This window comes from Onychostruthus taczanowskii, unplaced genomic scaffold, assembly GCF_017590055.1.
Source record: "Onychostruthus taczanowskii isolate IOZ18803 unplaced genomic scaffold, ASM1759005v1 scaffold39, whole genome shotgun sequence".
NCBI classification, from domain to species: Eukaryota; Metazoa; Chordata; class Aves; order Passeriformes; family Passeridae; genus Onychostruthus; species Onychostruthus taczanowskii.
The window spans coordinates 7195573-7210878 of NW_024501348.1; positions in this window are offsets into that span (position 1 = coordinate 7195573).

A 15306-nucleotide genomic window follows, 5' to 3' on the forward strand; every position below is an offset into this window, starting at 1 on the left:
GGAAATCAACTGTACAAATGTTGAAAGTGGTTTCAGCAGATGATCTCTATCATTTCTGTAAAGCCTAGATCCTGAGTGTTTTCACAGGTACTCCTGCTTCCCCAGCCACTAACCAGTACAAGCATACTCCATGCCTCAGTACCAACTCTTTCATACAAAAATGAAATCTATTACTTTCAAGATGCCTTAGAAAAACAGATTACAAATAAGAGCCGTCTTATTCACCAGAGTCATTACTTCAAAAAATAAATTAAAAGTTAAGAAAATAGAAGTTAGATTTTAACATCTTATTAGAGCAGTAGTGAATTATTCACTGTAGTGTGGAAATTCAACATAATCTAAATGGATAGGAAGGAAGATTTTCTTCTCCATGTTAAACTGAAATAATCAAGTGTTCATGGTTGAACAAATCCCATACCTTATAGCTTATAATGTTCTGTGAGCACTCTACAAAATACTGAGACCCCGAGTCCCATTTTGTCAAAAAAAGTGCTTGCTGTCTCTCTGAAATCATATCTAAGTCCCTGATCTATTTAATTTCTTCACCAAAAAGACCCACAAAGCACCTTAAAAAAAGTCTGCCTCGTTCTCACCCACCTTTAGGCAGACACAGCAGAATTTTCTCACATATGAAACCATTACACTTAGCTTTGTTTTTTTATTGAAATCTGAATTCCCAGGTGTAAAACCACAATGCTTTATACTAGCTGGCCAGAAGACTGGCAGAGCAGCCAATAACATCAGATCTGGTTTTGCTCTGGTCTTTATCTTACATGTCTTCCGATAAGAAACCACGTGTGGTCACATATTTATACCATGAAGGTGCATTGAAGAGAGGAACATATCATCCAGTTACTGTGGGCTAAGGCAGGCTCTGAATTTAGCCTAATTGCCCATGTTACCATGCTCTCCTGTCTGGTTTAACCTCCAAAGAATGTGGTAAACAGGTCACCTCTCAGTGAGCTCACTTTTAGCACAAGGTGAGGGTAGACACAGAGGGAAATGCTGATGAGTTGCTGATATGTGGAGCTTCAGATCCCTGGATTACTGTTTGCCATCTGCCCCCTTGCTGCTCTCCTAAGTTTGATTGCTTGAAGGTCAGGGACAGTAACTGCAAACAAGAATAATTCTTTTCATTCAGGAAACCAGCAGTATCTAGCTTGAAGGTATATTTCAAGATTTCTCCACAAAGCAAAATACTTCCCTGTTTATTTACAGAGATGGCATATTAAACTGTGGTTTTGTGAATGCTGCTACATATTAAAGATAGTAGGATCTGATTAATTTAAATTAAATACTTTCTAATAGTATTATGGAATGACTTTCAGGTTGATTTTTTATAGAAAATACACCTTTTCTGAGAAAATATGTTGCAGAATACCATGTGAAGGCCAGAAAATACATTTTCTAGGACTGCTTTGAATGTTTGAAGAGAGAACCATTTTCAATGAAATTTGCTTTCTTACAGTCCTCAGTTATCTGCCCTAGTGGCCATGACCTTCCAAAGATAATTGAATGTCTTTTCAGTTACACTGGCCAGTACTTGTGGGTGTGCCCTGTCAGGTCCAGTGTGTAAGTCCAGTTTATTTAAGTAGTCCCTAACATTATCCTCATCCACCAAGAAAATTCTTTCTTGCTCCAGAACCTTGATATATCTTGGGAAACTCTGAGATTATATGAGAGGATTTTAAAGACAGAAAACTTAGAACCATGATGGCATTGCAAAAACAAATTATTCAATTCTCATGTATAAAAATCATGTGGTTAGTGAGTAGGGGCTCAGACACGATCTTATTTTTACATGTGGTGCTGGGGAGTCTCAAATTAGTCAATAGCAAATGACTCATTTCAAAAAACCAAGTCATTAAAATACACAAAAAAGTCACAAAATTACCTCAGACTTGAACAAAATGCCTTATTATTTAAGGAAGAAAAGAAAAAGTTGTTTGAGACATAATCTGATTGCTGTTAATCTTTGCTGGGAGAATAAAGTAGGTATTACAGTGGTGTCTAAGTTAATGGGAAAAAGTTCCAAGGAACCAGTGTCTGGAAGATAAAACTGGAGACAAAACACAGCACTAAGTATAAGCACTGAAATAAAGCTTTCAAGAGGATTTGTCAATAATAATCTTTGAATAAAATTTAATCTGAAAGAATTTTTTTTTTTGTCAAAAGTTTCTTTGTCTCAATACAAATGTAATACAATCAAATGCAGTGAAATTAACATCAACACAGATGTTAATTTCACAGTCCTGACTTTAAACTATTACATAATTCATTTCAGAGGTCCCGACAGTGAGTTTGAAGCCAAAACCAATGTTAGACTTTAAAAGTACTGCCTGTGCTGAAGGGTATGGTTGATGCTGTACATCTAAAGAATACCAGTAAGGCTGAGGTATCTGGGATCGCTGTCGAAGCATGAACACCAAAATTAGATGGGAATTAAAAACACACAGTGTATGGAAGGCAGAAAAACCTAGTAAAACATGAGATCATTTCATCAGAAGGAGAAGAGATCCCACTAAACAGTGAACATTTTGAAACTCCTACTCAACGGTGTTTCAATATAATTTTTGTACTAATGAAGTTTCCATAGAATTATGTCCATTTTTTGCTGTCATGGACTAATCATTTGAGTGTGTACATTACTCTGCATTCTTAACAATGCAGCATTGACTGTGGTGTTGATTTTGTTCTAGATAAACATGCCAGAACTATCAAATGCATTGTCATGTTTGTTTTATATTTATTAGTTACTTTTTGCTTCCTAAATTACTTACCGTATGCTGAGTGACTGGGTTGCATGGCTGTATAGGAGGTGTAATTCATATGACATGAATATTTGGTGGAAATCTTTTTTGCTTCAGGGTTTCTACCATTATGCATCTTAGTCTTCTCTCTTTTCTACTCCATCTGTTGAAATGGTGAATTTATTAAAGATAGTTTTAAAATAAGATTTCTGTGAGACAGTTTTCCAAGATGTGACCTTTATGTTGAACAGGGAATGCATGATTATTGCAAGACTTATGCAGCTTTTTGTGGAATTATAAATTCATCAAAATTTTGCATCATAAGAAGCAAAAAGAAAGAAGAAAATAAGCTCCATTAGAGAACTGAAGAACTTGGGAACAGTTCTGAAGGAATAAACTTAGCTACAATCCCTTTTTAATGTACTTCTAAGAAAGGTGGTTGTATTGTACTGGTAAGAGAAGCTACAGTTAGATTTACATGTGCACTACCTCTCTGATTGAATGATTGTGGTTGTACTATATTAATATCTTCTCCAAAAATCCCACCCTCTTTGAGAGAATTCCTTCCCAAATCTACATTATAAAAGAATACTCCTCATCATTTTTCCCAAGCAGAAAGGCCCATCTATTTCCTCACCTACATCTGTCTTATTTGCATCGAGATGCTGCTCTACTGCTGCGTGTTTCACTCCTGTTCCAGGAGGCAGCCCCAGGTCCCTGAACACTCTACCAGCTGGATTTCTTTCCTTCCTTCCTTCCTTCCTTCCTTCCTTCCTTCCTTCCTTCCTTCCTTCCTTCCTTCCTTCCTTCCTTCCTTCCTTCCTTCCTTCCCTCCCCTCCCCCCTTTCTTTAGTCTTTCCCTCTCTTTTTTCTTTCACCCTACTCCTTATTCAACTTATACCTGTGTGTGTTTATAGTAGAATATAAGGACTAACTCATACTGATTCCCATGCCACGTGTATAATTTACTAATAAAATTTAGTAAGTTTTTGAGGACCCTCTGGATTCTGTTGTTCTTTTCCAACCACCAGCCTCTGTGACTGTTGGTTGCTCCCTTTCCCTAGGAGTGGGACACCACACATACAAAATCAGGCCTTGAAATGATACCTCTAGGTTATAGGAAAATTCTGCAAATATCCCTGAAATAACAGCTGTCTGGAATGGGACTTTCCAAGTGTCAGTAAGATCATCAGTGGCACTGAAACACATGTTGTTTATCCATTAAGTAAGCACACAGAAACAGAATTGCTGAGGGTGCTATTCCATCTTTCTCAAGTGGTACTCAGCATAAGTATGTGTATGTATCACAGTCACAGAATCATAGAATCATGGAGTGGTTTGGATTGGAAGGGGACCTTGAAGATAATTTAGCTTCACTCCCCCTGCCATGGGTGGGGACACATAGCACTAGACCAGGTTGCTCAGAGCCCCATCCAACCTGGCCTCGAACACCTCCAGGGACATAACAAAGGTTTGTGTTGTGACATTGATAAAGAATTAGGATGTTTGCCTTTTGGGACAAGAGGGATTTTAGTCTCTTACTGATGAGGTCATTGTAAAGCTCAGGATTTCCCAATAGCTGCAAGGAATCCCACTGACCTGCTCCTACTGTGGTGCCAATTGCTGGATGATGAAAGAGTGTGCAGGCTGCAGTGAAAAGATCAGTTTGTAGGGAAACACCTGGATGCAGTCCTGGCCAAGTCTTTGCAGAATGCTGAGCTTACAGAGTGAGCACTTGCACACTATACATGTTATCTTTTCATTACTTGAGCAGATAATGGCAGGCTCTGGTTGCATACATTTTCCCCATACACACTCAGCTGGTAAATCTGGCACGCACAGACAGAAATTCTATCCCCTCCCTCCAAATCTAAGAGGAAGCAATCAAGGAAAATGAGGGATGCCTCCTGCTCCCACATCCCTTATTGCTCAGTGACGTGGCTTAGGAATGAAGGAATGCCAGGCAGCCCTGTGTCATGTCGTGTGTTGTGCACTGGTGTGGTATGCACATCCACTCTGCTGTTATGGACTGATTTATGTCGTGCATTAGAGACTTTTGGTTTTATAGACTCTACCTGCAGTAAATGTTTTGGATGCAACAACATATCTTCCCTTCAATTTCCAAGAACATAATACCATTTTTAGGGTACCCAGCCATTATGTACAAAAGCAAAAGTATGTGTAGAACGACAGAAAATATTTTTTTATTAGAAGAGGTGGAAAATATTCTTCTCTTAATCTAAGTAAATAAAGCCTTGTTAGGAATTGTTATCAACATGACATGCATCTATTTCCTTTTGAAATAATGTGCATTTGAAACCCTGCTCTGAAGCAGTCTGGGACAAAATAAACAGAGGGCTCTGTTAAGAATTTTTTTTTTATTATTATTAACTAGTAAGAACTTTAATGACTGGAAAAATATAAGCAGGATTTGCTAGGGAAAATAATAGTAGAACATGTATAGCATGATGATCATGTTACCAGAAATGGTTTCACTATTGCTTCATACTTGATAGGTCCTGGAACACATTAGTAACGGAGACTGAAAACAAGCAAACTATGGAAAAATAAGCATAATTCCATCTGTTAATGCAAAGGAGATTTCTTCATTACCTGGTGACTCAATAGTGTGTTATAGACTGCAACATGTGTTATTTATGGGAGTTACCATTGAAAGAAAGCATTCACTAGCATCCCACTGACCACTGCAATTCCTGGGACATGAAGTGGTCTGAGGTGCCCCTTGCCAGATACAGGGAAAATTTAGACAAGCACAAAAAGAACCTGCACTATGAGAGGAGCTCCAAAATAGCTTCACAAGGCTTTCCACATCCCTCTCAGTCAGAAAAAGCTTGCTGAAGAATGGCACAAGACATAGACTGTAATTGTACCGAGTTCCACAGTCCATCCATTTGGGATAATTTTTCAGTGTTAGTTAATTCATCTTAGTCTACTGCTGTGTTAGAGCTACAAAAATATCAGAAGAGATGGGTACTCTTCCTTAGTATACCTATATCTCTTATATTTCTGCAAATTGCAAAGACAAATTAAAAGAGGCCCTAGTTGCATGCTTAGATCACTTCCCTTCCTTCTCTGTAGTTTACCAGATATAGGAAAAAAAAGAAGTGGTGCAAGAGAAATGCTCTTTTCCCATCTTTATGCAAAGACAAATACAACCTATAGCTGTAAACCACTAATAAATTCAGTGCATAAGCCTGAATACTGTAGCAAAATTGATGAGTCTCTTCCTGTTCTGTTACAACTCACCCATGACAACAGTAGTAAGGGTCAGTGGACCTTTTTCCTGTCACAGATTCTCCAAGACACAGCTTTTACTTGGTTCAGTTCTTGTAGCATTCAGCAGAACATCTAGATCACCCAGTGCCAGAGGCTGACCTACAGATCCATGGTCATTGTGGTCATCGTAGTCTCTTCTCCTGCCTCTCTGCCATTAACATGCAGCCTCTCAGTGACTTTCACCTGTGTCCTACAGGGAAAGGTTGAGAGAGCCTCTGTTCAAAGTTATGTCACAGCAGATGATGGTGGCTCAAGGAGTTGGCTGTTGGTCGCTCGCACCAGCAGCTAACCCAAACTATACCATGACTCAGATAGCAGCAGGAAAATGAGTTGGCATTGTGTTGGATGGCATAACTGTGATGAACTGTGGAGCAAATGGAGAGGGACACACGGAAATGGAAAGTGAAACATTGTGCAAATGTCAACTCATTAGGAAGTTGACCAGTACACATGGAGGAGCAAAAAGGGAAAAAGCAGGGAAAAGAAAAATGTGGAGAGAATTACATGAATAACATTTTGAAACTATTTTAGCAACATGTGTTTGCTTTTTCCATATAGCAAAGCAGGAAGTTAACTGCACAGGATTTCTCCTGCAGCGCTGGTGATACACAATGAGGAGCTGAACTGTAAGTCAGTACAGTTACAGTCTTTGGCTTGTGCCACTTCTCACACTGATGACAGGTTTAGACATGCAGATAAGTGCTGGACAAGAATGGCAGTAAGGGCATGAAGCCAGGAGGGGAGAGGAGTGCTGTGGGGGAAAAATACACAGCAAATCTTTATTGAAGGCAAGTTCCTACGTCAGGACATCAAGCCCACTGAAGATGTGAACAAAACCTGGCATCAATAGATACCTATGTCCTCAAAAATAAATTGGTTGCAGGAAATATTCATGATGCTGAAATGAAATCAGCTGCACTAGCAAACTCCTAAAATGCTCTCTGTCTTGCTTTCAGCGTGAACCAGCTGGGCTTCTTCACAGCTGTTCTGAAGATTTGTCCAGGGAGTAGGACCCAAACACTCCCAGCCTGTCTTCATAGGAGAGGTGCTCCACAACTTTGATCACTCTTATGGCCTTCCTCTGGACCTGCTCCTGTGCTAAGGACCCCAGAGCTGGACACAGGTGAGATCTCATCAGGGCAGAGTAGAGGGACAGAATCACCTCCCTTGACCATCTTGTCACACTGGTTTTGATACAGTCAAGGATATGGTTAATTTTTTGGGCTGCAAGTGCATGTTTCCAGCTCTTGTCCAGCCTCTTATCCACCAGTACCCCTAGTGCCTCTCATCAGGGCTATCAAATTGTTTCTTTGATGAAAGATTGGATTACACAGAATCAAAATAAATGAATCATACAGACATACAAATATGTCAAGTATGTGGAACAGGTATTTGACCCTTGCCCTGTGGCTCTGTCCTCAGTCTGGCTATATCTGTACCAAGTTTAGTGCATGACTGATGTGAACTCATCAGGAATTACCTTGTGCACACCACACCTCAACCTATTTACCTTGAACAGGCCGGAAGCAAGGACCATATTACACTGTTTGTATTGATTTGGGAACCACACCTTATGATTACCTTATCTTTGGGCTATGACTGAGAGGCATCCATTTGTATTTACATTTATGCCACTGGTTTTCTGTGCAACTGGGGACAACTTATTTAAACATGCTATGGCTCCATTTCTTCATCTCTAAATTGGGGGCAATTCTTTCCTCATGAGATTGTTATGAAGACACATTACTTAACGTTGATAAACAGAGGATATCCTGGGGTGAATGAGATAGATACATGAAAAGTATTCTTATCATTCATATTATGACAGCACATTCTGCTTGCATGTACACAGGGAATATACACACTGGCTCAGAATGGGTGAAGTTTACCTAAACTATACATAAAGGGTGGGATTAATTTTCTTTAGTCACCTAACACCTACTAGTCACTGCTCTAGGCTTTTTTACATTATTGATAGAGGTGGAAAACCTCAGTCAATGACTTTTTTATCTAAGGGTGATGGAAAACATCTTCCTCTACATGCATCTATTTCTCCCCACTGGCTATGGAACCTGGAGCAGCTCATAGAAAACTTGCAGGTGCACAAAGGGAAGTGAGACTAAGCACAAACCATTACCATTTTGATCAAGCAACTGCTACTATTTTTTACTTATTAATTAGAATGATAAGGCTAAAATATCACCTATACTGTACTCACCATATCCTTTAAAGTCAAGTTGGATAGCCACATAACAAAAATTATACAAGTGCATACCCAGCTTTATTATTGCACATGGGGGTTCTTATTACACTGTCTTTCTAAGCATACAGACACAACACTGGAGAATCACCAGGAAACTCCAGAAACTCCAAATTCTGCAGGCATGAGCTCAGGTTTCTTCACTGAATGCATGGCAAGCCCTAGCCCCAGAAACTGAATATGCAGCAAGAATCCATTTAAATTTAACAGCAGAGCTGAACTCACATTTGGAAGAAGGAAAGGAGGAGTAGGAAGAGGTGAAAGAGGTGGACTCACCTCAGGTACCCATTTAAACATCAGTAAGATCAGTGAGTCATTGTTATAGGTCATTATACCTATATATTGTCTTGGAATATTGTCTTGGCAATCTCTAGCCATAACATGGACCAGATGCCATTTTCCCAACCTTCCCTCCTATGGCCAGAGCATTTTTCTTGCAACCGTGTCAGAGTGTTTTAAAACTGCCAATATCTGACTTGCCTGCAAGATATTTTTATCTAAGCTTATTTTGCAAGGCCTTTATGGTAAGGGCTCTGTTCCTGCTGTAGGTGTGATTTCTAGCATAAAAGTTCCAGTTCCAGTCACTGTGGCATTACAGATAAGCTATTACTACCTGCAATTAATAGTATTCCACTCATAGGTGAAATTCCATTTATACATGTGTTAGACATACAGAATCTTCACATTTTAGGATATAGTGCAAGATATTTTAACATGTTTGATATTGTCATGCAAGAAAAATCTCTATAGATTCATATGGAATCTGAACCAAATGGCAATAAAAGTTGCTGTAAGTGTTATATATATTGTTTAGCGTTTGATTTTCTTGGCAAAATGATCTTCCAAAACGCCCGTGATGACCATGTTGGATGGTCTGGCTGTATTGTAAGTGCTGTTATTATTATTAATCACAGTCTTGCCATTCCTATATGGTAACATATTTGTGGTTATCATTACACCTGTATATTCACAAATATTCCCTTACAGTATGACTTAATCTGTATTATCAATGAATTTGAGTAGATTTGGGATTATAAACATTACCTGATCATAAATCCTGTATGATGGCATATACTGTGAGATAGCATATACTGAAAGTATAGCTCAGGTCATGTAACATTGTAGCCTGTGTCCTTTTGCACGTAAGAGAAAAAAAAATACTAACTACATCTAGGAATAGATTTCATTTTTACTTGTCATGCAGAAACTTTTCTCTCAATTCTGGCACATTAAATGCAGTACACATGGAACAGAATACATTTTGCATCCCACCTACAAATCACCAAGTAAAGCTATCACATTTGAAACACTTGAAGTAATATTATAATTTGAGGGATGCATATCTTTAATTATATTTGTAATATTAAAAAACTTCAAACAGCACAGAAATTGAAAACTCACAGTCCAAGAGTATTAAAACATTAAAATACTTGGCCAAATGACTCCCTTAAATATTAAAGTTGATTTTCTCTAGTCTTGAAACACTAATTAATTTAATGTGCATTAGAGAAAACATGTTCAAATATTAAATTGGTTGATATCACAAATGTGTAACTCATTAACATGACTCAGGTTCAGGACTCAATTAAAAAGGCATAAATTTTATTTCATTAAAACAAAATAAAATATTTAAGCAATTAATGGCCACCAACCAAGTATGAGAAAAACAGATTTTGCTACATAGGCTTACTATTTGAAGATCAGAAGTCTGATCAAAAAGGTAATGGCACTAGCCTATAAAATAAAGATTCTGTAAGCATCTGAATTACATGAGTTTAAAAAGTTAGAGGTGCAAAAACTAGTTAATTTCATTTATATGGATTAAGAAGTAACTAAGTGACAGTAAACATAACTGCAAATGGACCATCAGCTGTATGGAGCACAATAATTTCTGAGAAACCATTAACAGATCTGGCATTCACATTTCTACAAATACACTAAAAACTTGCAAAAACTTTGCTGAAGGATATAACATCTGGAACGTGCCTAACACTAACCATCAAAATAAGACTAATCTGGTTTGCAGTCCAATAAAAAATCAAGAAGTTACTAAATGAAGAAATATGAATTGAATTCCTACATAGAGAAGAGATTATTGACAATAGTCTGAGCTATACAGTAGGGCTGACTAAGTATAAAAGCTGCAACTGGAAACTCTGGCAAGAAAAAAATATGATAAGTAACAACTGTTAAGTAATTAATTCAGAAAAAAGAGAGAAATGGAAACTCTTGCATGCCACAGAGATAGAAGACATGATTTCTTTTTCTTTGCTGCAGAAAGGTATGTGGAGGCTATTTGATAGGCAGCCAGTCTGGGCTGAAAACAGAGCAGAGATGCTGACAGCAACCAAGAAGGATGTTTTATCTGCTTCTTGACACAATAACCAGCAGGTCTGAGGACCATAGCCACTGGGCAGCTCTGGGCTGGCACCGGGTTATGTGTGCATGGGCCTGCACTTTGGCAGAAGTTTCTGGTGCACTCCCTTAGCCCTGTGTCAGCAAAACACAGGAGATAGGTTCTCTTATAGTCAGGTACTGCCCTGCACTGTGTTTTTCTTTAGGTACCAATATTGTACTGTGTAAAACTTTAAAAAAATTAAAAGTATCATTTCCCTTCTGCAGCTAAATAGCCTCTGTGGAATTTGAATACAGCCCTGTACCTACAGATACCCTTCCTAGAGCATGATGGCATAATGAATGCTACTATATATCATATAGACTGCACAGATGCTGGTGCTGTTGCATGGTGTTATTCTGTCCAAGATGCAGGACTGCATTTGTTGAATTTCAGAAAATGTTTATCAGCCTATTTCTTCAGCTTGTCAAGGTGACTCCAGCAGCAGACATGTCATCCAGCACAATGACTTCTCCCTACATTTGTATACCATCTGTGAACTTGTGGCAGATACATGCTGTTCCATTGCCAAAGCCATGAATGGACATTTAGGAATGCCCAAGGAATACTACTTGTAAAAAGACAGCACATCATTTTCAGCCTGTTGCTCCAGCCTTTTTTTTTTTTTCTTTTACTCACTTTAATTCACCCAGCTAGTGAATTAAACTAACGGGTAAACCCACCTACCCTGTCTGTCTAGTTTAGCTCCAAAGATGCTGTAAGAGCAGAGACAAAAGCTTGCCAAAGTGAAGGGCATCCACTTCTCTGCCCTCATCTTCAAATCCAGTCATTACAATGAAGAATTGAATGAGGTTGGTCAAGCACAATTGGCAATTGGCAAATCCATACTTCTTTTTTCCCAATCACTTTCTTCTCTCTAATGTGCCTGTACATGGCTTACACAAGGATTTGCTCCTTAACCTCCACAAAGATGAAAGTAAAGCCAGGTAGTCCCTATTTCCCCAGCTCTTCCTCCTTGTCATCCTGGAAGATGACTGTGACATTTACTTCTGCAATCATTAGGAACTTCTGATCACTGTAACCTCTTGAAGAGGTAGGGAACAGCCTTGCAGTGACATCAGTCATGCTTCCTACCTGGCTCTGTGTTCAAGTTGCTTGAGTAATCCCTCACTCAGTCTTCCTCTCACACTGGTGAGAATTTGTTCTACCAAACACATGGAAAGCCTGAGAAAAAATTTTACCTGTAAAAACTTGGATGTAAAATCCTCCACCTTTCTGACTCCTTCATTACTAGGCTACCTGTTCACTTGGCATTATTCTTCCTCCTGCTGCTTCCTTCATGTACTTCACCAATTTTTACTCTGGCTAGTCTTTTAGGTTTTTTTTTATTCAATCATTTCAGACATGGGCATTCCTTCTGTATTTATCCTGAGCAGCCCATGCCTTCTTCTGTGTCCCACAGGATCCCTTTTTCCTCTCTAAGCCCTGTCAGGAGCTCCCCATTCAGATAGTCTGGCTGCCTCACACCTGCGTCATGTCCTGCAGACAGAAGTTGATGCTCCTCATGGTTTGAGACTCACTCTCCTGGGATCCTTTTTCTTTCAAAGGAGCAGCTCCCAGGAATTTGCACAACAATAATCTCCCTGAGGTCCTCTTCTTTTAAGTTCAGAATAGATATCACTTCTTGCCTCTTTTGTTTTCCTTCTTCAAATCTTATGGTTTACTAGGTCTAGACCAAATAATCCTTGTTCTTTTGTTATTAGACTCAGCTAGGCAGAAATAAAACCAAATTTTATTATTCAACAAGCTCATTTAAAAAAAAAAGAATTTTTTTCATCTTGGCATGCATCAATAAATTGCATGATCAACATCAGAATATACTCCTGTAAATATTTTATTATACTCTTATAATCCAGCATCCTCAGCCTTCCTCACACTGGCCACTTTCCCAATGAAAAGACAAGTAGTATACTTCTCTTGGTGCTTCAGCTGTAAGCAATATAAAATAGGTGTCTATAAAGACTCTACTGAATTCAGCAGAGTCCTGCTCATTTACAAAAGATCTGCTCCAAGTATTGATTCATGAACTCTTGAAATAATTCAGATACACAGCTATCCTTTTGTGTCCACGAGCATCTCATTACTTGTGATTTTTTAGCAGGTATTACAGTATCTGATGGGCCTTTGTCATTTGGACATACTTTAATATTACCTCTAACAGACAGATTCTCTTCCAATGTCAGGCTTTCCAGGTTTTGGTTTTAAGCATCCTGCTCCATTACATAGATAAGACCTAATATTTTGAGACAAGGCCTGAGGCAAAATAAAGATTTGTGGGTAGATGCAGAGTTCATAAAATGTGCACGTAGATAAAATGTGCTTGTTTAGTGCATCCACTCATATGCAACAATTGTCTTTTAAAAAACACAAAAGTTTAAGGTGTCAGCTTCCCCTTTGGGAGTCCATTTATCTGCCACGGAGAGCTGTGACTCTTACCTTGGGGACAGGTGACTTCATTCCCACCAGAGCTTTGTAATCCTGCTAAAATCTTCCTGAGTATTAATCGCTGCGTGCTCTAAGAATGGATGGCTCAGAGGCTAACACCAAGCCCAGTGCCACAACACCCTGTAATGGGCAGTGCAAATCCAGCAGGAAGCACAGTCTGCCTGCAGAGCAGCCCTCCCTGGGGATTTCCCTGCCTACCCCCAGCCAGGAGAGATGGATGCATGGCAACTTGGGCTGAGTGTGAGCAGGACATGGTAGAAGATGATTTCAAGGCCCTTTACAAGGTAATGACAGTATTTCTGATTTCAACAACTAAATATGCATATGTTCTATTATCTTTTTCTGATCTTGCTTTTTCTCTTGAAACACTATTGTGTTACATACACACAACTACTACAAAATTTTCTCCTGCGAATCCTGACAACTAAAAGATTTACAGTAGTCACTGCACAAAAACTCAGAGCAAAAGCTCTCATATGTTTAGTAAAAAATTTGGAATTTCACTATACAAGCATAGGAAGTGTTATGTTTTATATGTGTCTGTCTTGCTTTCAACTATCTGGTGGATCTTCAGGTTCTTTCCAAGTAGTGTCCTGAGTCTCATGCCCATGCCTGCATGTGGCACTGCATAGGAAGACCAGTGAACCATGGATTTATACGAGGGAGTGGCCAAGACATAGTTAGTTTAAGGGTCATGCCCAAAATTTCTGCTCTATTCAATTCCAAATGGTTGGAACTGGCATCACTTTTCTCCAGGCTCAGTTTCCCCATACATAAAATGAAATTAATAATGCCAGATTACCGCAGTAGGGCTATTTGGCTAACCTATTGTTTATAAAATGTGTAAGCCTGTGGCAAATACTTTCACATGATTTTCTGAGGATAAGACAACACGCCTATAATGAGGACTGGCACTCAGGCTTGTCCATCCAGAGTGTGCAGTTCCACAGCGTATCCCCCTGGCAGAGCGCAAGGTGGAGCGTGAGCCAGGGCACACCAGTTCAGGGGCCCAGAGGCTGACACAGCCTTTCTATAACTCCTTTACCACAATTTTGTCCTCCACACAGCACACAGGTAAAGGGCATGGGCAGCACCATCGTTACCACCCATAGTCACACAGCTACAGCTGGAGAGCACAATGGCACCCTGCTTGCATAACCAACGCCCTTCCACCTGCCTGCATTGCTATAAGCAGCTTCTGCAGGGGACTATGCCCTACATTTCAGGCCATTACTAGTGCAGAAGCAAAGGTGCAAGATCATCCCTACAAACAGCTACACGCCTTCAGGAGGCTGACACACCCAGTGAAGTGGGTGCAGTAGCAGTGACACACACCTATGGAAAAGGCTGGATTTGGGAGTTAGCGACTTGCTGCAGATCTGACTATACATGTTGCTGTCATTTCAACACAGTGCCTTCAAAACATCAGCCCATAGTTTAGCATCGTCCTTCTCCAGCATGTACACATATGAAGCCCTCATTGCAAAAGCGTGCCTGCCACACCTCACAAATGATAGATGCTGTGACAGATATCACTGCAGATAAAAATCTTAGCTGTGTAAAAGTATGAGAAACCATGTAAGAAAAGTATTGTTAAGGCAGAGCGAGACAGTGCATATATACAGGTTTTTGTCATCCTCACGTCTGTTGAACACTCATTTTTGAAAAGAAGGTGAAATGTAGGTAAAGCTATGAATGTATGTGTACCTGCTGGGTACACATCTCATATTCTGGATATACACATTAGCTTCATGGTTAGTGACATTTCCCACACAGGAATCAATTATAAATTAATCACTCAGAATGGTGCTGGGAAACAGTGGACTAAGGGCTCCTCTTCTGATCAAGTACCAAAGAGCAGCAGTTTTAGATAAGTGCAGCCCAGCACTGCAGGCCAACACTTCCAGTCTCTGCCCAGACTGCAGTAAATAGGGTTTGTTCTACAGTTTAGGAAAAAACTCTAAATATAATGATCCTGAGTCAATGTGCCTGTATATATTTACTTGATAGTCAAGCCTGATATGGCTTGGGAGAAAGCTGCCCACCACTTCCCTCATCTTCTTCTTGGCACCAAGTTTTTATGCAGAAAGATGAAGAAGAAATGTCAATATGTATAGAGAGCCCTTTGGAAACAAAAC